We start from the raw sequence: 22,026 nt of genomic DNA on the forward strand, positions 1-22,026 counted from the left end.
GGTGTCCTTCACCTCGGCCTTCAGACCCCGTGGGAGAGACTCCCCAGCCAGGCGCCGGGGGCGCAGTGCCAAGTTCCACTTCCTGTGAGCGTGTGCCGGCGGGGCTTTAGGACAGGGGCTGCGACACTGTGGGTGTAGCAGTAACTATCACAGTTCCATCACGGTGACATGCGCCGCCTCAAAATCCTCCCGGCCCTGGCCGTGTGTCCGGGGCTGCCCTCGCTGGCTCGGGCTGGCTCTGAGGAGGGGACCCTCGCCCTGTGGGTGAGTCAAAGGGTCAGAGGGCAAAGTGCAGCTGCTGCCCACTGCGGGCCCCTGGGAGCCGCGAGGAGACGGGCCGGCAGTGAGTTAGGGCTCTCTGCCTGTGGTGAGACCTGGGAGTCGGTGTGCTGTGAGGCTGCGAGGGGGCGGGGGCCTCACGTCTGGGGCGGGGGCAGGGGAGCCAGGCCCTGGGTGTGCTGGACGCGGCCCAGCATCCACGCGGGCTCCTGTGTTTGCTGCCCTCAGGCACTCGGGACACCTGTGCATCGTGTGGAGCTGCAGGTCGGGGACTGACCAGGAACCCAGCCCGGAAGGCTGACCTTTTGGAAAGAAGCTCCTCTTGGGTGCACGGTGTTGCCAGCTTTCTCCTGGGGTTCAGAGGTGATGCTGTGAGGTCGGGGCTCGGCACTCACGGCCGCAGCAGGTGGCGTTGGGAGCAGGTGGCCCGCCGGGAGGCTCCTGAACCGGGCCTGAATGAGCCTGACTGAGCCTGACTTTGCTGCCGTGGCCACTGCTGCTCTGGGTTCTCCCTGGGAGTTCTGTGTCACCAGCTGTCCTCGAGGCATGGACACGGGGTCATCGTCCCACCTGCCGTCTCTAGGGTGTGAGCCGCCCCCTCTGCCCACCCGGCTGGGGGTCCTCGGGGAGCAGAACCCAGGTGTCTCCCGGACGGGCCGTGGGGCTCAGAGCGGGGGGCCTCCGGGCTGTTCTCTGGACTTCATCAGTGAAAATTCAAGGAACTGTCAAGTTAAGAAGAAAAAAGGGAACTTTATTCAAGCCAACTGAGGATTCTAGCTGGGGAAGCAGATTCTCAGAAGCTCTGAGGACGGTTCTGCCTGCTCGGAGTGGAAGACACAGTCACACACATTTTCGAGACAAAGGATCCTACATCAGAATGACATGCGGTATTTTACATAAAGGTCACCAAGGGGGCACAGCCCAGGGAAGCACGTACAAAGTGGGCGGCGGGTCACCGTGACCCCTGCAGAGCTGGGAAGGAACGCTGTTCTTTAAGAAGCTGCACTGCCAGCGTCAGAAGGAAGGAAAAATCAGTCTTTACGGGGGGCAGGCACGACCGTCACCTTTGAGGAGCTCTGGCTAAGGTGTGACTCAGATGCACACATTCGGGGAGGGCCTAGTATGGGTCGGGAACACCATGCTTAAGTTTTCCTGCCCTGCCTTAAATACAAAATTTATCTCATCAACTTTTCAGGGTCACCTCAAGTGTGGAGAGGAGAGGGGCGACCCCCATGGCGCCCACGTGGGCCCGCAGGGCTTCTGTCTGGATTGCAGGCCATCATTTGCCTGAATGCTGGGATGAGCTAGACGTGGTTCCTAACGTCTGGTCTGAGTCTGTTCAATGAACTGGACAGAATTCAGCTTCCTAGAATTGCGTTTAGAACTTCTGGCTATCGGCCGATCTGTAAACCAGCCCGTGTTTCTCCTTTTGGGGGCGTTGGAGCAGGGTTCATACACGTGGCCGAGGCCAGTTTTGTGAAAGTCTGAAAGCTCACCCCAAAGCCACCTGGGCCCGGAGTGGCCCGTGCAGGTAGTCACACACCCGGTGATCTGAATGCTTTCCTGAGGGTTAGTGCTCTAATTACGATGTCCACTTCTTCCTGAGTCGCTCTTGTTAAGTCTTATCGCTGGAAAAGGAACGCTCCGGGCGATGTCATTGACAGTCAGTGTGCTGTACTACCAACTGTGCTCTGTGCCTGCTTGGTCCTCCCAGCATGCGCTGTGTCCAGGGCACCAGGAGCAGAGCCTGACGGGTGGGAGTGGGCGCGGGGGTGGGTGGGAGGGTGGGGGAGGGGCGGGAGAGCCCAGGCGCTGGGGCGGAGTCTCAGGGACAGCACTGCAGACACAGGTGGATGGACAGGCTGCTGGCTGCTGGCTGCCTGGTGAAGCACCGCCTTGTGGACTGCAGTGAAGCAAGATAAGAGGAGCAGGTCGACCCCAGCTTGAAGATGTGTGCTGTGTCCTCCTATGTCCTGCTAGAGTGGCACGACTGCTGGGGTGAATCCCAAGGCTGTGCTTTGGCTCCCCAGACATGGACCCTCTTGGGGGGGTGGGTGCACAGCTTCCAGAGCTCTGGGTTGGGGCGGTTGTGTCAGGTGCAGCAGACGAAGGATGCTCAGGGTGGAGGAATGTGGTGGCAGTAATTGAACAAGAACAGCTCGCGTGGCTGAATGCTCGGCGCAGGCTGGACAGCCCTCCCAGTGCCTGTGGGTCACTTTGTTGGGTCCTCACCATGAATCCCCATGGAGCCGTGATTGCTATGGTGATTAATTATTCCACAGGCTGGACACAGGCAGCAAAGGACCCAGCGCAAGGTCGCCCGCCAGCTGCCCACCGAGCCAGGTCTCCATGGAAGAATGGAGGCCGTGATGTGAAGATGGTAGTGCGGGCAGATGGTTAGAGCTGGCTCTGGCCGGGGATGGAGCAGGACAGTGGGCAGAGGTGCGTGGAGTCCAGGGCAGGGTTCACGGTGTGTTCAGGCTCGGAGGGTGGATGATGGAGCCTCCGCTGGGTCTGGACAGACAACTCTCCAGGTCCTGCAGTCTGTGGCCAACGGTGTGACTGAGGGAACAGCAGAAGCATTTGGCCACTCCCCCCGGGTCTGGTGGACGGTTGCTCCTTGGGCTTCCCATTGGCACCACCACGGGGGTCTGGGGAGAGCGTACTCCTCCCCTCATCTCCTTCAGGTCACCTCTGGAGCCACAAGGTGACCAGCAGGGCTCCTTGAGCTGAGGACCCCTGACCTCTGGCCTTGAGGGGCTGTAGCTCTCCTGGGCAATTGCGGCTGCTTGCTGTGGCTCTCCCCAGCGTCCACGCCTGTCCCCTTGGCCTGTGCTGAGCAGTGCGGCCTGTCCTGGGGGCCCCTGTGCAGGGTGGGCTTTCCTTCTGGACTGCAGCGCTGGGCCCCCGTGGTGGACACCGGGCTGGCACCTATGAGGAAGGGCAGGCAGGTCCAGGAGGAGGTGCTGAGCCGGGGCCCTGGGCCAGGGAAGCCCGCCCCGATTCTGAGGAGTGGTTTTGCAGGGAGTGCTGGGATCCCTTCTGGAATATTTCCTCCCATGTGGGCCCAGGCTTCGGCCAGCCAGTCCCACTGGTCCCCGGGGGTCTGACTTCCTGGAGCCGTGTTGGAGCTGGGTAAGTGTTTCTAGAGCCTTCCATCTCGGAGTTTTAGAAGGCTTTGAAGATTTTAAAGGCTTCTACCCCTAGGAATTGTGAAGAAAGGGAGGAGAGAGTCCACCCAAGAGGCGAGCGCCAAGTCTGCAGAGCCCCGAGGCCGTGGACGCCAGGCTGGCCTCCCATGGGGGTGTCAAAACACTCCGCCTAGAGGCCAGACACACACTCGGCCTTGGAGCACACTCACACTCGGCCCTGGAGCACACACACTCGGCCCTGAAGCACACACTCGGCCCTGGAGCACACTCACACTCGGCCCTGGAGCAAACACACTCGGCCCTGGAGCACACTCACACTCGGCCCTGGAGCACACACACACTCGGCCCTGGAGCACACTCACACTCGGCCCTGGAGCACACTCACACTCGGCCCTGAAGCACACACACTTGGCCCTGGAGCACACACACACTCGGCCCTGGAGCACACTCACACTCATACTCACGCACAGATGCTGACACACAGACCCCCACACACGTGCAAGGCATCCACCGTAGAAGGGACCAGAGGTCACCCAGGAATGAGAGAACGGACATCTGAGTCTCTGCTCTGTCCGTGGGTCACTCGCAGTTTCTGGACTTGGAAGGCACTCAGCCTACCTGGCTGTCAGGGGACAGTGGGGCTGCCACATGCGGGCAGCCACCCCCTGCAGTGCCGACACCCCAGTGATGCCCAGACCCGCTCTCTGGGCAGGCTTCAGGCCGGGTCCTCGCAGCCCCTGTGCTCCAGAGCCCCAGGGTCCCTTGGCTCGGCCCTCACAGAGCGTCTCCTGCTGTGCGTGGCTCATGGGCCTGCAGCTTCCAGGACAGTCTGCAGCAGGGCTCTCCCAAAGGGCCAGCAGGGACCGTGCAGCGGACGGGCTGAGGAGGGGACAAAGGTGAGCTCACTGCTGACCTCCCTCCCTACAGGAGCCCCTCAGCAGAGACCTTGGCAAGTCAGAGCCTAACCCAGCGGGGCTGCCGGCCCTGGGCCCTGGCCTTGACAGTCGAGAGACTCGGCCTGTCCTGAGTGTGGTCTGCTCACTGGGCGCCCTCACAGTGGGCTCCAGGCCTGTCCTCGTGGGTCCCCCAGGATGGCCAGGGCTTATCTCCTCTGGGTCATCTTCAGGCTGCCTTCCTGCCCTCTCAGGTTTCTGTTGGGGTGGTGGCGACCTGGCCTGGTATCTTCACTGCTCACCTGACTTCAGTCAGCCCCCAAGGGGCTCTGTGCCCAACTGCTGCCCTTTCCTGTGTCTGGCCACTCCCACATGTGAGCCGTTCACCCATGGGCATGTGGCCTCCAGGCACCAGGGAAGCTAAGAGTTCAGGTGCCCAGCCAGCATCACCGGCCCTGAGAGCGAGGGCCAGAGGAGAGCCGTGTGGCACCCGTGCGCTCTCCCGGGGAAGTTATCCCTGGTCCCGGGACCCTGGTGGTGGCGGGCTGCACAGGCTGCCCGGAAGGGGGGCGTGGACAGTGACCTGCGCTCGCACACGGGCTTCTTGGTGGCGGCAGCAGCAGCCCCAGCGTCCCACGCCCGTCTCTGGGGTCCGCGCTTTGAGCCGCGCCTCGCGGCCGTCTCTGGAGCTCCTCCTTTCAGCGGCGCTCTGAATCCCCTCTCCTCACGCACCAGGAAACAAAGAGGGAAGGAAAAGTCTCCTGCCTCTTCGGCAGCTCCAGACTGTTCCCCGGACTCCCTCCCGGCCGGCCGTGGCGCACTAACTCCCTTCAGGCTGTGTTCATGCCGCCAGTGCGCTCTGACTGAAGCCGGAGCCTCAGCTCCCAGCCCCGCCCGCCCCGGTCGGTGAGGAGACAAGCCTCTCGGGCTGGTGGGTGGCGGTCGGCACCGGTCCTCTGTGCGGGAATCTCTCTGCTTTGCCCTCCGTACCCCTGTGGCTGCGGTCTCCTCCGCGGCTCCGAAGCTTTCCCCCTCCGCCACCCGCAGTCTCTGCCCGCGAAGGGGCTCCTAGTGTGTGGAAACCTTTCCTCCTTCACGGCTCCCTCCCACTGGTGCAGGCCCCGTCCCTATCCTTTTGTCTCTGTTTATTCTGTTTTCTTTTGCCCTACCCAGGTACGTGGGGGAGTTTCTTGCCTTTTGGGAGGTCTGAGGTCTTCTGCCAGCGTTCAGTAGGTGTTCTGTAGGGGTGGTTCCCCGTGTAGATGTATTTCTGATGTATCTGTGGAGAGGAAGGTGATCTGCGTGTCTTACTCTTCTGCCATCTCGAAGGTCTCTCCCTTGTGTTTAATTTTAATTCAAAGTGCAGAATAAATATCCAAGAATCCATACAGATATCAATAAATGATTGAAGGAATAAAGCATGTGGAGGAGAAGAGACCAATCTCGCCCAGAGAAGAATTCCACATAATTCCATGTTCCCCGTTCTTCCATTTCAAGGTTAAGGAGCATCGACCCCGCCCGTTGAGGGTGGCCTGCACTCAGAGACTTAGGAGAGCTTCTGGGTGTCCTTAAATTTGTCAACAAGTTTTTAGACATAAGACCAAAAGCATGATCCATGGGAAAAAATTGATAAATTAGAAAGCATCACAATGAAAAACATTTGTTCTCTGAAAGCCCCTGTTAAGGGAATCTAATGGCAAGCCACAGACTGGAAAAATATATTTTCAAATAGCATATTTGGTAAGAACTTGTGCTGTGAATGCACACGGACACTCATAACTGAACAAAAGAAAGTAAGCAAGCCAATTAAAAGCGGACCGAATTTCTGAACTCACCAAAAAAGATGGACAGGTGGCAAATAAGCACTTGGAAAGGTGCTCCATGTCACATGTCATCAGGGATCGCAAGCTGCAACAACTGTGAGGTACCACTGCATGCTTAGAGTGGCTGGGATGCAGAACGTGGACACACCAGGTTCTGGTGAGGACCTGGACCACAGGAGCGCTCACTGATGGCTGGGAGTGTAACGTGGCTAAAGCACCTGCAAGACGTGTTAGCACTTGTCCATGGAGATAAACCTGGACTGCCCACGGGGTGGAGCAGTTTGCTCTCAGCTAGGTCCCCAAGTCACTTAAAGACTCAGGTCCACACAACAGCCTCATGGGAAGGCTCGTACCTGCGTTATTCACTCGAGCTTCTCCGTAGTTCCTAAATTTTGCGTACAGGGTGTTTATTGTACAGAACATCCCTCCTATACCAGTAAACACATGTTTCTAACCCCATTTTCTCTGGAGGGCTTTAACCCCATCATCCCTGTGTTTCCTCAGTCTCAGCACAGCTGCCCTGTCCCTCAGGTTTCTGAAACACTCAGGATACAGGTCATCACAATGTATGTTTGCATAGTAAGACATGTGTGTCCTCAGATCTCAGACTGCTCAGCTCCATGTTGGCTGTGCTGGTGGAAGTGTCCACAGTCAAGGCGACTCTGCCCTGCAACTATAGTGCATAGCCTGTGTCACCATCGTTAGGGGAGATTTGTCCCATCCACTCAAGCCCTTGTTGAGGGGCATGTGGCACCCAGCTCATAGTGTAGCTGGTGAAGGCATATCCAGAAACCTTGCAGGAGACCTTCCCTGATGCCCCAGGTCCTCAGCTCAGCCCCAGACTGCACCAGCTGGACCTGAGAGTGGACAGCTGTGGACAAGAGACAGAAGTAGATGGAACGTCCCTTCACTGATCCTAGATCCCTCCTCAACCCAGAGACCAGGGAGCCCCTTACCTGTAGCCACAGCGACCAGGAAGAGGACTCTCCAGCTCCAGTCCACGGTGAGGGCTGTGCTCTTGGGGCTCTTGTGAAGGAAGGGGTGTGGTTGTTGGGTGTTGTTCTCAGGGCTCGGAGCATCCATATTTAACCTAGGACACACCAGCTCATTTGCATATTCATGAAGCTGAAAAATTTGTATTTAATACATGGACCATCTTACAAGAAGCAGACTGATGACCCCTAAACCATGCTTAGTGGGAGGCTGAGGGTCCACATCCTCACCCTTGTTTGAGGACGTGCATCCCCTGCCATGTTCCTAAACCCTGTGCAGGCAGAGCTCCTCCCACTGAGGGACTAGCCCACATAGGACAAGGTCCTCATTGTGAACCAGCCTTTGAATGACACAGACACCTGAACCTGTTCTGGGCTTTCATGTCTGAATATCCTATTTCTGGAATCAGTGTGTCCCCAAACTCTGCAACCACTGGGTAAACAAACAAACATACACACACATACATACATATCTTGAAGCCCTACTTCTCATTGTCTTATTGAGTTAGGTAAGTGTTTTCAATAGGACCCAATATTAAACACTTCAGCAGTCCTTGTCCAACTAATTACTGGGTTTTTTTTCCAGTTTCAAAGGAATTTAATATTATTTACATAGTTAAGGAACAGATGATACATTTCCATTTATTAGAAACTGGCCTCTATAATAAAATAGATTTTAAATTCAGTGTATGTCATTATTACTGCTAAGGAAATCTTAGCCCTTGTCTGCCTTAAAACAATCTTTATTGGCTGTAATTATTGCTGTGTAGTCACTGCTTTCAGTTAATTCCTGAAATCATTTAGATGGTCCTGTCTTCCACTTAGTGGCCTACAGAGCTTTGATCGAGGTTCCTACTTCCTGTGTCAGAGAAATTTAAAACATTTTTTGCTCTGTCCCTACTTTTGATTCTGTGGCATTTTCAAAATAAGACTCCAGCCACAGATTTGGTTAAATTGCTTAAAAGAAAATGTACAACAGAGAAGATCACCCAATCTCTGCTTACAGCTACAACCTGAGTTATAAGCTCAATTACTCCAAATAAATAGTTCTTCTACGTACTTAATCAGGCCTTAGTATCTAAACAACCAAGCAATTTCCCCAAATAAATAAGAAGAGGAAGGCAGCTCCATACCGTTGTTGCTCTAGGGAGACACTATTAAGGACCTCACAAATCATTTTTGTTTTAAAACTACATCTACTCATCAAGCACTTATTAAGCTTTATAAATATATAGAGAACTCTAGTCCCAAGAGCTTTGTTCTATACTCTCCAAAAATATCTCTTGGGAGGTAACACAAAATTTAAGTCCTCACAATAGTGACTTTATTAAACTAGTTGCTTTATAAAACATTACAGGGCTTCCCTGGTGGCGCAGTGGTTGAGAGTCCGCCTGCCAATGCAGGGGACACGGGTTTGTGCCCCGGTCCGGGAAGATCCCACATGCTGTGGAGTGGCTGGGCCCGTGAGCCATGGCCGCTGAGCCTGCGCATCCGGAGCCTGTGCTCTGCAAAACGGGAGAGGCCACAACAGTGAGAGGCCCGCGTACCGCAAAAAAACGCAAACCCCCCCCCAAAAAACATTGCAGATGTCATAATTGTTAACATAACAATTTACCAAACTGTAGTTAACTGGTGCAGTTTGCTGAACACGTTTTATAAAGGAAAGGAAATGCCAAAACCCTATTAAAGCTGATCCACTGCAGCCTCGGAGGACAAAGGAGATTTGTTTCTCAGACACTTAAATCAGGCAAACAAAGCAGGTAAGGAGTTTCCCTCCCCCATCTGAAGCACTCCATCAGTAGAATAGTCTGATAAATAGAAACTAGACAGTCTATGCGTCCAAGAGATTCCACAACTTGGTAATGCAATAATGGAGAGGTTTATCTTCTTCAGCTTCAAAGTTGGAGGGTTTTGGTCATTTAATTTTTAAGTATCAAATTAGTGCTTTTCAGCCTCAGTATCTTCACTCTGAGATAAGCAGTCTTCTTCACAATGTATTTTTAATATTCTCATGCTCAATTTTAAGACAAAGCAATTTTAATACTAGGTGCGCACCCCATGCCCTTGCAGCAGACTGCTTTTCTTGACAAGTTATGAAGTAGTTCAAGGAGGTATGGTTAAGGCTGTATTACTGAATGGTGCTGTTAAATACTACACAATTTTTTGTCATGTTGCAACTTTTGTTTCCAATTTAGTGACTGCTGCTATGGAATCAGATAGCAGCAACAGCAACATGATTAGGTCTGTTTATTAAACTATGATTTAGTAGCTGGAGTTTCCCGATTTTAACCCCTTGGCAGCAAGATCCAAGTTCCCTCATTTGCACATTAGCGCCTAAGTGTCAAGGGGTTCAATAACCAGCACAAAAGGTACTGCACTTCAGATTGTAGCGTTTGGCAGAACTGAAAGGAAAGGAAGTTGTGCTACACGTTGAAGGGATCGTGGGCAAGAGAAAGAAGACACCAGGAGAAGGTAAAACGTCACGTGAAGTCTTCATGGTCTTGCACATATCCTCCATCATAACCACCGTAATCTGCCAGATCGTCTTTCATGGTAGCCTTTAATCCCCTTCTGGGAACCACACCTTTCTTCTTCTTTTTGGCTTTGCTTTTCTTGCTTCTGTTTTCCACTGCAAAGTACAGTCAATGAATTGGTAATCTTTTTCAAGTCATCAATTTCCAATGAAACACACACATCTCAAGCTAAGGCTTCCAAAAAACTGGCATAATATAGTGATTTTTCATATTGTGTAATTTTATCTTTTAGTAACTTTCCAAACTCTGTGAAGGCATCTCTTGAAGATGGGTTCATAGCATCTATTCCATAAACTGTACCATTAACACCAAAAGTTTCTTTCCCTACTTCGAGGTCTGACTCTTCCTGTAATTTCTTTAGCCGCAGTTTATCTGTTCTGGTGTTAGCACTCTAGGTTCTTCAGGTCCTTCTAACTTGACGTCCTCGTCCTCGTCCTCGCCTTCCCAGCTGTCCCCGCCGGCGGTGCCGCTGCCCCCCACCTTGCGCACCGGGTCTTCCACGGAGAACACGTCCGCGTCCCAGGAGTCGGAGTCCCCCCCCCCCCCCGCCGCCGCCGCCGCCGCCGCCGCCATCTCAAGCCGGGTGTGAGCCTAATTATTGTTTTAATTGAAAAGAGGAGACAGCCTCTGAGAGCAAACCCCTCCCCCGTCCCCTCTGCGCCCGCGCCTGGGCGGCAGCCCTGTGCTGGGTGGTCCTGAGCGCCCCCTGCAGCCCAGCGCATACCCTGCAGGGGAGGATCCTGCCTGGGCTCACAGGGCAGTTACCTTCCAGCGCCTCTAGTCCAGTATTAAATGGCTGTTTTCTGCCTTCAGAATATTCTTTTAGAGACAACATATTATTTTTAATAATCTCTAGAAATAGCCTCAATAAATCCACATACTCGGTAGGGAGACCCCAAACAAGCATTTTATGAAAACACCAGGGAGCCCCTTCCCTGGATCTGTGGATGCACTGATGCAGTTGACACTTATAGTGAGTCCAGACACTCTCAAGGACTTTGGGGGCCTCTCATCTCCTGGAGGCTCCTATGGTCTAATATTATGTCAGAGAATAGCTGAGCATAGAAAGCATGGGGCTCAATGCCCACTCCCCCTCTACTATTCCAATAACACACACACACACACACACACACACACACACACACACAGCCTGATGTTGGCAGCAATGATCCCAAATTTGTCTTTCTTCCCTGAATCTAGCACAGGGGCAGTGCCCCTCCCACTGGCACTAAGCCTAGGTGTGTGACTTGATTTGACAAACAGAACAAATGCAAGTAGACAAAGAAAGGTGCACACACATTGGGTTTGCCTGTTTCTGCAGCACCTGGAACCCTACAGGGGCCCCATAAGAAGGGACCAGGCTTTGCCTCACGTTGTCAGAAACCAGTGCAGTCACCCCCTTGACAACTCAAAGCAGTGCAGCTGGGGGTCCCCTAGTGACCCCACCTGTGGAGGGGAGACCCCTGAGGAGTCAAAGGAGGAGAAGGCAGAGCCCCTGTCACCTGACTCAGGTGATGCTGCTCTGTAGGGTCACCTGTCTGAGGGGGCAGCACTGGGCAGGTGAGCTAGGTCAGCTGTGTGAGTTGTACCCTGGCAGGGCACCTCTTCGCCAGGATGGCCACAGGTACATCCATCCTCGGGCTCCATCCTGCTGGTAACCTTCCCTCCTGACCACCTGCCCCGAGGACCTCAGGACCTGGCATCCAATGGGGAGACAGGCCCACTACTTAGTCAACCACGTCCACTTCACCAAGTCCCTGTGACAAACCTGCTTCCCTTTCTGGTTCTGAGTCTCTGGTGAAGTCTTCATAGATATTCCTGAACATATCAAATACCCAATAGCAGGACAAAGGTTTTGGCCATGACCATCAGGGCACAAGAGAGAATGGAGTCTGAGGTCCAGGAGTGAGGTGCTCTGAGCCTGGTCTCCCAGCTGTAGGTACCGAAGCCCCAGTGCTCTGACATCCTGGATGTGGTCTTGATGCATCACTAGTTCCCCTCCCCAGAGAGAGTCTGCACATCGTGGATCTTTCAGTGTTAATCCACTGCTAGGACATTGGGGGGGAGGTCATGTGTGGGGAGGGGGCTTTCTACATTGATAAGGTTTAATACCTGTGGTTCAGTGGAACTGGGTCTGGGCTGTGACCTCCATAAGGGTCTCCAGTGTTGTGGCCCATCCCCTGCCGCTACTCCCTCCCAGGCTGCAGCGTCCCCTGTCTATTCCTTTTTAATCTCTTAACCTGATAGCTGTGCCCCCTCCCTGGGTCTGGAGAGGACAAGAATTCCTACTCGCCTCCTAGGAGAAGCTTGTGGAAAGGTTCTTCCTCTGGAGGGTCTGCCCAATGGAAGTTCTGGGTATGTTTCAATATTTCTCAGTTGTTAGTCTTTGCTTCCCTCTATCAGATGTCATGAAGGGATAAATATGGATCCTTACTGTGAGGACTTGGATGTTTCTGGGGTTAAATCCCACAAATTATGGAGTGTGGACCCCAGAAATTCTCATCCTCACACTGGTCCACGCTGGTCCTGCAGACATTCATAATTATTCAACAGTAGGCACTCCCCCAGCAGCTTCTCTTCCAGGTGGGCAGATCTCACCTGGATTCTGGATGGGCCCACCTCTCTAGTTTTGGGGTGGGGGTTTCCCCTGCAATGTCAGGACTCTGTTAGGTTCAGGGAGATTATTGGTGTTCAGTTTATTCAGAATTTTCTTGCTTTAAGGATGGAAATGACCATTTCCAAACGTGTTACCTGTTGATGCAGAAACCAGAAGGACTAGCAGAGGTCATCTTTGACCTGTTAGTAAAAGGAGGAATCTAATGTCACTAAGTGTAAGAGGATCCTGGACAGACATAACTGAACATAGGAAGACAGGGATGAAGGACACAGCCAGATTCTTATGTAAAAGTCTCAGATTCCAAACCTCTCCCCAAAAGGCTGGAATTCAAAAGCACACTAGGTGAGGAGCTGGTCATGTCCCTGGTGACAAAATTCTAGTCAGAAGGCAGGAGAGAGTGTCTTACGGGGCATTCCTGGTTCCTGAGGAGATGACTTAGAGGATGAGTCACCCCCCTACTCCCAGTCTCTTTCCATGTCTGTATGTGGCCTTGGGAATGCTGTCACCACCTCCAGACGGGATGTGGGTCAACTGGAGGTGAAGCTGACATGTGAGTGTTCCATGCGGAAGATTGTTCAAACCCGCTCTCTGGGTACATGAAGTGTTGTCCCCAAGCCTGGAAACACTCACATCTGGGCTCTTGTTTCATTAGTTTGTGATTTTGCTCATTGTTTACTCAGTTCAATCTGTCTTCCTACACTATCTGCTGAAATAGCCTCACATAATTATCTAAAGCCATAAAGATAAAAAGTGATTTGAAAATCACTAAGTTCCACTGAGCTCAAAGTTGGTGTTTGTTGCATTAGACAGTCATGAGACATGGCTAACCACCAAGATGGTGCTCACAATGGTTTCATCTTCAGCAGGGAAAATTCTGTACATTCCTTAGATGTGTTAGGCTCTCTCACTGATAACCTTGACCTAGTGTAATGTTTTCATGGACCATACCTCAAAATGAAAACTGAGATTATTAACCAGGAATTAGTATTACTAGCAAAATCTTTGCTTTAGAAGATATTCCTCTATCTGATGTAAAATCCACCCAAATGACAGAAGTTACTGCAGTTACTAGAGCTTGTCAATTGGCGGAGACCGGAGAATAAACACATAGGTTTGGGGAGTAGTGCAAGGTATTGGCTTGTTTTGAAAACAAAGCAGGGTGTCGTCTCACATCTGCTGGAAACATCATCAGATGAACAAGGTAAGGAATTTTTAGACAGGTCTACACCCTAGGGACTTGGCATATAAAGGGGAAGGCAGTGCAAAATTAGATACTTTGAAAGCTGTAGATAATGCTGTAGCAGATCATTTACCCAAGAGTGGCCTTAATCTGGTTCTCACTTTTCTAGACCCTGAAAGATAAATCTCTGGGAATTCCCTGGTGGTTCAGTGGTTAAGACCCTGCACTCTCACTGCCGAGGGCCCGGGTTTGATTCCTGGTTGGGGAACTAAGATCCCACAAGCCATGCAGTGTGGCAAAAAAAAAAAAAAAATTCTGGAGGCATCCAAGAAAGTCATAAGATATACAGTCTTAAATAAGAAATGGATTTTATATAAAAATAATAGAAAAATTCGAGTTAGCAACTTCATTCAGATAATCTGCAATCTCACATTTTGTGACATCAGATATTTTCAAATAAATATAAGTTAAACTTCTCTATTAATCTTCTCTACATGGTACTGATAGGCATAGAATAGGATAATTGAACAATTCGTTTAGAAATCTCATGAGGGGATTAAAGACAGAAAGGGAATTATAGGAGTTTGGGAGACTTCTATAAGCTAATGACCACTCAAGAAAAGAATCCAGTAACCAAGCAACAATCTACTCTACCTAGAAGGAAGACCAGGTGCATCCAAGTGCCAGACACACTCAAGCCACAAATCCTGATAGTTAAAACACAAGACAATAGATATGCGGTCTGAATCTTGTTACATGAAGGCAGGGAGTTAATCCTTGAAGAGTAGCATTTCTGCATGTAGCCAGGACAGAAATATAGGTGAGAGGGGACATAATACAGAAACCTGAGATGAATTACCATATTTTAGTATATGTTGCCACCCTTCTGCTAATATACATATGATTTAAATAGTGTCATGACCTTCCGGGTTAAACCATATAGGGTTAAAGGAGGAATTGGTGATGTAAGACTTGATGTCTACTCAACGATGACAAAGTAGGTTTTCTTCTCCCCTCCCACTTTTTCATTGATTGTAAAAATGTGGCCCTCTTTGTTCTCTGGGCTTGGCTGCCCACCTGTATCTCTCACAAGCATCCTATGCGAATTAACTCAGACTTTGCCTACAGCTTTGCCTCTGGCTGAATTCTTTCTGAGATGGGACAATAGAACCCAATCTCCAGAGAGTTCTGACACCAGGTTAGCTGTTTCAATCAGATGACAGTGGGTTCCAGTCCCCTCTTGAGTCAGGGGTGGTGGGTACATGTCCCATCTGAAGGAGTGTGAATTCAGGACAGACAAATCGGTGACTATCTTAAATCAACACATGTGGAAACTAAAAACAAACAAATAAACAACCCCCCCCACAAAAATCATAAAAAATACAACTAAGGTAATTTCTCAGTTCTGTGTAAGCAGCCAACAATGAAATCCTGTGAAACTGTAAAGGAGGCACACAGAAACAATCCTCTAGGGTCCTTTGAACACACTGAGATGGATTTAACTCAGCTTCCAGAGTCTGGAATTTGAATTTATTTTATGTCTAATTTCTGGCTTTCTTGAAGTAATTCCTTGCCAGAAGGCTACAGCCCTTAGAGTTCATAGAATGATTCTTGAATTTGTGTTCCACTCGTGGTGTAGCAACACTCATACCAAGTGACTGAGGTGTTCACCTTACAGGAATCTTTATAAAACAACCCTGTAAGGTGTCACTATGACTCAGTACTACACAGTCATCACCATCCACAGTCTTCTGGAAAGGTTGAAAAAGTAGCTCCCTAAATTAAAATTATCCAAAATTTCCAAAACTTGGCCAAAGGTCCTCCCCTTAGCACTAGTGACATCATTATCAACTACCTCAAAGAAAAATCAGTTTTTGCCCTGTGAGGTGGTAACTGGAAGGACCATGCATTTAGAGACATGTCCCTGCAATACTATCCCTGCCCTATTGCAGTCGGACACACAAGATAATGGAAAGGATTCATGTATAACACCCACTCCTGGCACCAAGACAAAGGCTGCCTGCTCACTACATCTAATCAATAGCCTTCTAGGATATTCAACCAGTTAATTTTATCTATTGAAAGAGACATCAGAGAAAAACTGCCCTTGAACCTCATTGAGGGACCATATCAGGTACTTTTAACAACAAACACAGCTGTGAACCTCCTGAGTGTGGACATTTGGGTATTTGTTTCACAGCTGTCTTAGACCATTTGGCTCCACAAACAAATTACCATAGACTGGGTGGGTTATAACCATAGACATTTATTTCTCATATTTCTGTAGTCTGAGAAGTCCAAGATCAGGGTCTGGAAGACATGATTCCTGGAGAGAAACTGCTACCTAGATGGCTGACTTTTCCCTGATACCTCACCTAGTACGATGGGACAGGGAGCTTTCCCTGTCCTCTTTTTTTTTTTTTCGGTATATGGGCCTTTCACTGTTGTGGCCTCTCCCATCGCGGAGCACAGGCTCTGGATGCACAGGCTCCGCGACCATGGCTCAAGGAGCCCAGCCGCTCCGTGGCATGTGGGATCTTCCCAGACCGGGGCACGAACCCGTGTCCCCTGAATCGGCAGGTGGACTCTCAACCACTGCACCACCAGAGAAGCCCCTCCCTGTCCTCTTTACAAGGCACTGATCCCATTCAGAAGGTCTCCACCCTCCCGACCTAAGCCCTTCCCCAAGGGCATTTCTCCCAATAACCTCATGTTGGGCATTGGGTTTCAACATGTGTATTTTTGGGGAAAAAACCCCACTGAACTGATCACAGTAACTAAGGAATCAATTCATAATTCCACACAATTGGAAGGCTCCCCAGGTGAGTCCCTCAAACTGAAGATTCTCATGGATGTTGTAGAAGCTCTGATCTTTGCTAGAAAACTGCTGATGTAAGACCTTCAGAACCAGCTGATGACCTTAGAGAGTGGACAGTTTCCCCCCAAAATGTTCGACTAAGAGCTCAAGATCTATTATGACTTTATTGTTATTGTTACTATTATTATGTACTTACATATATTTATCATTATATTTTTCTAAGGACTCAGATGGTTCTATATCCATAATGGCAACTTAGTTTTTATTTCATTTTTGAAAAGCTGTTAATTGGAATTAGTAATTACACTATTTTTTGTTTAAATTTTATTGGGGGCTTCCCTGGTGGCGCAGTGGTTGGGAGTCCGCCTGCCGATGCAGGGGACATGGGTTCGTGCCCCGGTCTGGGAGGATCCCACATGCTGCGGAGTGGCTGGGCCCATGAGCCATGGCCGCTGAGCCTGCGCATCCGGAGCCTGTGCTCTGCAACGGGAGAGGCCACAACAGTGAGAGGCCCGCGTACCGCAAAAAAAAAAAAAAAAAAATAAAATAAAATAAAAAATAAATTTTATTGGAATATAGTTGATTTACAATGTTATATTAGTTTCAGGTGTACAACCAAGTGAATCAGTCATACATATATATACATACATTCTTTTCTTTCTTTCTTTTTTTTTTTTGATTCTTTTCCCATACAGGCCATTACAGACTATTGAGTAGAGTTCCCTGTGCTATACATCAGGTTCATATTAGTTATCTCTTTTATATATAGTAGTGTGTATATGTCAATCCCAATCTCACAATTTATCTCTCCCCCACTTAATCTCTGGTAACCATAAATTTGTTTCTATATCCATGATTCTACTTTGGTTTTGTAAATAAATTCATTTGTACCGTGTTTTGTTTGTTTGTTTTTGTTTTTTAGATTCCATGTATAAGTGATTTTATGCGATACTAGGCTTTCTCTGTCTGACTTACTTCACTTAGTATGACAATTTCTATGTCCACCTATGTTGCTGCAAATGGCATTATTTTGTTCCTTTTTATGGCTGAGCAATATTCCATTGTATATATGTACCGCATCCTCTTTATCCATTCTTCTGTTGATGGACATTTAGGTGGCTTCCATGTCCTGGCTATTGTAAACAGTGCTGCAATGAATATTGGGGAGCATGTATCTTTCTGAGTTATGGTTTTCTCTGTGTATATGCCCAGGACTGGGATTGTTGGGTCATACGCTAATTCTATTTTTCGTTCTTTAAGGAACCTCCATCCTGTTCTCCTTAGTCACTGTATCAATTTACATTCCCACCAAGAGTGTAGGAGGGTTCCCTTTTCTCCACACCCTCTCCAGCCTTTATTGTTTGTAGATTTGCAAAGACAGCCATTCTGACCTTTGTGAGGTGATACATCATTGTAGATTTGATCTGCATTTCTCTAATAATTAGTGATGTTGAGCATTTTTTTTCATGTGACTTTTGGTCATTTGTATGTCTTTTTTAGATAAATGTTTACGTAGATTTTCCACCCGTTATTTATTTAGGTCGTTTGCACTTTTTTTTTTTTTTTTTTTGGATATTGAGGTATACAAGCTGTTTGAATATTTTGGAGATGAATTCCTTGTCGTGTGCTTCATTTGCAAATATTTTCTCGACCCATTCTTTGGGTTGTCTTTTCATTTCTTTCATGGTTTCCTTTGCTGTGCAAAATCTTTTAAGTTTAAAGAGGTCCTATTTGCTTATTTTTGTTTAATTTTCATTACTTTAGGATGTGGATCAAAAAATATCTTGCTGTGATTTATGTCAAAGTGTGTTCTGCCTATGTTTTCCTCTAAGAGTTTGATAGTATGTGGCCTGACATTTAGATCTTTAATCCATTTTGAATTTATTATTGTATATAGTGATAGGGAGTGTTCCACTTTCATTCTTTTGCCTGTAGCTGTCTAGTTTTCCCAACACCACTTATTGATGAGACTGTCTTTTCTCCACTGTAGATTCTTGTCTACTTTGCCATAGATTAGGTGTCCATAGGTGCGACGGTTTATCTCTGGGCTTTCTATCCTGTTCCATTTATCTATATTTCTGTTTTTGTGCTCAGTACCATACTATTTTGATGACTGTAGCTTTGTAGCATAGTCTGAAGTCAGGAAGCTAATTCCTCTGGCTCCATTTTTGTTTCTAAAGATTGCTTTGGCTATTCAGAGTCTTTTGTGTTTCCATACCAATTGTAAAATGTTTTGTTCTAATTTTTGAAAAATGCCCTTGGTAATTTAATAGGGATTACATTAAATCTGTAGATTGCTTGGGGTAGTATAGTCATTTTGACAATATTGATTCTTCCAGTCCAAGAACATGGTATATCTCTCCATCTGTTTGTGTCATCTTTGATTTCTTTCATCAGTATCTTACAGTTGTCTGAAAGAGGAAATAAAAAAAAATACCTACAAAGAACGACAATGAAAACATGATGACCAGGCTTCCCTGGTGGCGCAGTGGTTAAGAATCTGCCTGCCCATGTAGAGGAAATGGGTTCGAGCCCTGGTCCGGGAAGATCCCACATGCCTCGGTTGCAGCAACTAAGCCTGTGGGCCACAACTACTGAGGCTGCGCTCTAGAGCCCGCGAGCCACAACTGCTGAAGCCTATGTGCCTAGAGTCCCTGCTCTGCAACAAGAAAGCCACCGCAGTGAGAAACCCGAACACCTCACTGCAACTAGAGAAAGCCCGCATGCAGCAATGAAGACCCAATGCAGCCAGAAATAAATAAAATAAATAAATTTATAAAAACAAAAAAAACAAAAAAAAACAAAAAAAAACCCATGATGACCAAAAACCTATGGGATGCAGCAAAAGCAGTTCTAAGAGTGAAGTTTATAGCAATACAATCTTACCTCAAGAAACAAGAGAAATCTCAAGTAAACAACCTAAATTTGCACTTAATGCAATTAAAGAAAAAAGAACAAAGAAAACCAAAGTAAGTAGAAGGAAAGAAATAATAAATATCAGAGCAGAAATATGTGCAATATAGATGAAGAAAACAATAGCATAGATCAGTGAAACTAAAAGTTGGTTCTTTGAGGAGATAAACAAAATTGATAAATATTTAGCCAGAGTCATCAAGCAAAAAAGGGAGAGGACACAAATCAATAAAATTGAAAATGAGACAGGAGAAATCACAACAGACAGCACAGAAACAAAAAGAACTATAAGAGACTACTACAAACAACTATATGCTAACAAACTTGACAGCCATGAAGAAATGGACAAATTCTTGGAAAGGTATGATTTTCCAAGACTGACCTGAAAAATTAGAAAATATAAACAGACCTAACCCAAGTAATGAAACTGTAATTAAAAATCTTCCAACAAACAAAAGTCCAGGACAAGACGGCTGCACAGGCAAACTCTATCAAACATTTTGAGAAGAGCTAACACCTATCCTTCTCAAACTCTTCCAAAATATAGCAGAGGGAGGAACTCTTCCAAATTGGTTCTGCGAGGCCACCATCACCCTGATACCAAAACCACACAAAAATATCACAAAAAAAGAAAATTACAGACCAATATCACTGATGAACATAGGTGCAAAAATCCTCAACAGAATACTAGCAGACAGAATCCACCAACACATTAAAAGAATCATACACCATGATCAAGTGGGGTTTATCCCAGGAATGCAAGTATTCTTCAATATACTCAAATCAATCAATGTGATGCACCATATTAACAAATTAAGGAATAAAAACCATATGATCATCTCAATAAATGCAGAAAAAGCTTTTGACAAAATTCAACACCCATTTATTTTATTTTATTTATTTATTTTTTTAACATATTTATTGGAATATAATTGCTTTACAATGGTGTGTTAGTTTCTGCTTTATAACAAAGTGAATCAGTTATACATATACATATGTTCCCATATATCTTCCCTCTTGTGTCTCCCTCCCTCCCACCCTCCCTATCTCACCCCTCTAGGTGGTCACAAAGCACTGAGCTGATCTCCCTGTGCTATGCGGCTGCTTCCCACTAGCTATCTATTTTACGTTTGGTAGTGTATATATGTCCATGCCACTCTCTCACTTTGTCTTAGCTTACCCTTCCCCCTCCCCATATACTCAAGTCATTCTCTGGTAGGTCTGTGTCTTTATTCCTGTCTTGCCCCTAGTTTCTTCATGACCTTTTTTTTTTAGATTCCATGTATATGTCAACATCCATTTATGATATAAACACTCCAGAAAATGGGCAATTTACCTCAACATAATAAAGGCCATATATGACAAACCCACAGCAAACATCATTCTCAATGGTGAAAAACTGAAAGCATTTCTACTAAGATCAGGAACAAGACAAGAATGACCACTCTCACCACTCTTATTCAGCATAGTTTTGGAGGTCCTAGTCATGGCAATCAGAGAAGAAAAAGAAAAAAAAATCCAAATTGGAAAAGAAGTAAAACTGTCACTGTTTTCAGATGACAGGATACTATACATAGAAAATCCTAAAGATGCTACCAGAAAACTACTAGAACTCTCAATGAATTTGGTAAAGTTGCATGATACTAAATTAATACACAGAAATCTGTTGCATTTCTACACATTAAAAACAAAGATCAGAAAGGGAAATTAAGGAAACAATTCCATTTACTATGGCATGAAAAAAATATAAAACACCTAGGAATAAACTTACCTAAGGAGGGAAAAGATCTGTACTCTGAAATTTATAAGATGGTGATGAAAGAAATCAAAGATGACACAAACAGATGGAAAGATATACTATGTTCTTTGATTGGAATAATCAGTATTGTCAAATGAGGATACTACCCAACATAATCTACAGATTAAATGCAATCCCAATCAGATTACCACTAACATTTATCAAAGAACTAGAAGAAATTAAAAAAAAATTTCTATGGGACCACAAAAGACCCTAAATAGCCAAAGAAATATTGAGAAAGATAATTGGACCTGGAGGGATCAGGCTCCCTAACTTTAGATTATACTACAGAACTACAGTCATCAAAACAGTATGGTACTGGCACAACAATAGAAATATCGTTCAATGGATAAAAGGATAAAAAGTCCAGGGATAAACCCACACACATATGGTCAATTAATCAACGACAAAGGAAGCAAGAATATACAATGGAGAAAAGACAATCTCTTCAATAAGTGGTGATGTGAAATTGGCAGCTTCATGTAAAAGAAAGAAATTAGAACATTCTCTAACACGATACACAAAAACAAACTCAAACAAACTCAAAAGGGATTAAATATCTAAATGTGTACTATAAGTATATATAAATGGATACTAACTAAGAGTTTTATAGTACCCATTGTATAAATGGATACTATGAAACTCTTAGAGGAAAACATTGGCAGACATCCTTTGACATAACTGCCATATCTTTTTGCATTTGTCTCCTAGAGTAATGGAAATAAAACAAACAAACAAAAAAACAATTGGGACCTAATTAAAGTTAAAAGCTTTTGCACAGCAAAGGAAATTGAAAAAAAAAAAAAGAAAACCTACAGAATGGAAGAAAATATTTGCAAACAATGCAACAACCAAGGGATTAATCTCCAAAGTATACAAACAGCTCATAAGGCTCAATATCAGAAAAACAAACAATACAATCAAAAAATGGGCAGAAGACTTAACAGACATTTCTCCAAAGAAGATATACAGATGGCCAAAATGCACATGAAATAATGCTCAGCATCGCTAATTATTAGAGAAATGC

General features: G+C 47.0%; 1 pseudogene and 1 gene segment (V, D, J or C); both read right to left on the reverse strand.

The window, feature by feature from the left end:
• The window catches only part of LOC309797525 (Ig mu chain C region membrane-bound form-like), a 74,721-nt gene that overhangs the window by 48,555 nt on the left and 4,140 nt on the right, over positions 1 to 22,026 (reverse strand).
• LOC309797520 (eukaryotic translation initiation factor 3 subunit J-like) lies at positions 9,540 to 10,246 on the reverse strand (annotated as a pseudogene). The gene has a single exon. The product of its transcript is annotated as a eukaryotic translation initiation factor 3 subunit J-like (transcript).

This window comes from Mesoplodon mirus, assembly GCF_964341445.2.
Source record: "Mesoplodon mirus genome assembly, contig: HAP1_SCAFFOLD_682, whole genome shotgun sequence".
Classification (NCBI taxonomy): Eukaryota; Metazoa; Chordata; class Mammalia; order Artiodactyla; family Ziphiidae; genus Mesoplodon; species Mesoplodon mirus.